The sequence below is a fragment of the Prenolepis imparis genome, unplaced genomic scaffold, assembly GCF_030444845.1.
Source record: "Prenolepis imparis isolate NDT839.2.m4 unplaced genomic scaffold, iyPreImpa1.0 SCAF_672, whole genome shotgun sequence".
Lineage (NCBI taxonomy): Eukaryota > Metazoa > Arthropoda > Insecta > Hymenoptera > Formicidae > Prenolepis > Prenolepis imparis.
Window position 1 is genome coordinate 7,501 of NW_028141830.1, and position 2,500 is coordinate 10,000.

The 2,500-nt window shown below is 49.8% G+C and overlaps 1 pseudogene; it reads left to right on the forward strand.

Moving 5' to 3' along the window:
• Nucleotides 1-2,500, forward strand: part of LOC145948767 (large subunit ribosomal RNA) — a 9,206-nt pseudogene that overhangs the window by 3,949 nt on the left and 2,757 nt on the right.

Genomic DNA, 2,500 nt, shown 5'->3' on the forward strand with positions numbered 1-2,500 from the left:
AAATGCACTGGCCCGGTGCAGACTCCGCCCAGTTGGGAGGTGTGTGCGGAATGCAACAGAGCTTTTAAAACAAAGTCCGGCCTCTCTCAACATGAAAGGCACGATCATCCGGACATCAGAAACGCGGCCCGAGCAGGCGGGCCCGCGCCGAAAGCACATACCTCCCGAAAAGGGAAAGTATTTACAGAAGAAGAGGAGAACCGGATGTTGGATTTGGAGGTCCGATTCAGAGGAGAGAGGAACGTTGCTAGTCTTATGACGGAGTTTCTACCAGGTAAAACTGGGAAACAGATCAGAGACAAGAGAGCGACAACAACGTACAAGAAGAGAAGGGACGTGATCCTGGCTCAATTAGAAGAGATTGAGGAAGAACAAGAGATGGAGGAAGCGGAGCAGGAAATTATAATGATAGATGTGTCCGAGGAGGGTGATGAATTGCCTGCCCCTCCCGGAGATCCGCCACATCCAAACGCGGAGGATTTGTCCCGCAACGAGACCGACAAGGCGGTGCAGAGTGGAGATGGAGCGGATAAGGGAAGTATTGATGTGCCCGTGGAAGGTGATGAGTTGACTGTCCCTCCCGGGGATCCGCCACATCCAAACGCGGAAGAGCGGGCCCGCAACGGCACCGACACGGCGGTGCCGAACATAGCGGAAGCCTCGGACTCGCTCGCAGAAGCTATCTGGAGAGAGGGAATAGCGACAAAAGTACTGCAAGGTGAAACCCCTGAAGCAATTCCAACCGAGATGGCGGCTTGCGTCCAGCTGCTCAAAGGCGTACTAGAGAGTATTGCCTGTAACGGAAGCATTATGCCAACAAGGCAAGAATTGGACAGGGTGGACATAGCAGTAAGCGAGGTGCTGCATGGCTGCAGCGAGATTAAGAAGGGTAAAAGGAAAGTGCGTGGAAAGACCAAAAGCAAAAGCAAAAAACAGTTCAAATACGCAAGAACTCAGGAGTTGTACAGGCAAAATCCAGGTCTACTAGTCAAATATGTAAGGGAAAAGATAGACTGGACTGAGGAATCAAAAGTCGACCTCAACACAACCAATATACAATGCCTGTACAACTCACTATGGGGCACCAAGCCACAAATAAACCTCCCTGATTTTGAGGAGGTCGAGCCAAAGCTGGCGGTCGAGGATGTCTTTACCCTGATCTCGTATAAAGAAATAAGAGACAGGATAAATCGGACAAAGACCAATGTGGCACCAGGACCGGACGGCCTAACAAAAACTGATGTTAGCCGCGCTGCGGTCATAGAAATTCTTCGGCTCTGGTATAACATAATTATGGTCCGTGCATATCAACCAGATGCCTGGAGAACAAATAGAACCACGCTGTTGCCCAAAGAGGGGCAAGATAAGAACCAGGTCACGAACTATCGACCTATAACGATCAGTTCGATTCTGGCTCGACTATATTGGGGAATAATCGACCAGAAACTGAGAAGGTGCATCTCAATGACACCTCGTCAAAAAGGCTTCACATCAGAAGCGGGATGTTTTAATAACGTGCATATTTTCAGCGAGCTGCTCAGGCACTCCAAAACATCAGAAGGTGTGGTCGCAGTGCAATTGGACGTCTCCAAAGCATTTGACACGATCCCACACGAGGCTATTGGGGTCGCTCTGCGAAAGAAGGGGCTGCCCGAGTTAGTGGTGCGACTCGTGGTGGACTCCTACAAAAAGGTGCGCACAGTAATAAAGAATAAGGAGGATATGATCGAGATTAAACTCCAGCGCGGGGTCAAGCAGGGGGACCCCCTATCGCCATTACTATTCAACTTGGTAATGGAACCTATGTTACTAGCGCTGGAAGGTCAACCGGGCTACAAAATTGGAGATGAGGCAGGCATCTCGGTACTGGCTTTTGCCGACGACTTAATTCTAACGGCAAAAACAACACCACAAGCCAGCCATCTGCTAGGATTGGCGGAAGGATACCTAAAGGCTCTAGGTATGAGCATTGCAGCTAAGAAGTGCGCAGCCTTCCGCATTACTATTACTAAAGACTCCTGGTACCTAGCAGATCCCGGTTTGACTCTATTAAGTGGAGACGGTATCCCATATGCGGATGCGGGTACCACACTAAAATACCTTGGGATAAGAATATCTCCTTGGGCTGGTATTGATATTAAGGGCCTAAAGGACGACCTCTGCTCAGCGATCCAGGGAATTAAAAAGCTGGCGCTGAAACCTCACCAAAAAGTAAATCTGATCTCCACATACCTGGTCCCGCACTACCTGTATCAGCTGGTGCTGACAGTACCGCCAGTAACCTATCTTAGGCAACTGGACCAGGAGCTACGGGTAGTGGTTAAAGATATTTACCACTTGCAGCAGTCTACGGCAAATGGATTATTATACTGCGGCAAGAGAGACGGGGGACTAGGGTTCCCTAAACTAGAGACTGTGGTGGTGAGTTCTAGTTTAAGGGCAGGACTCAAATTTATTGAGTCCGAGGACAAGGTGATGCGAGCTCTAGCAGAGGCGGCAG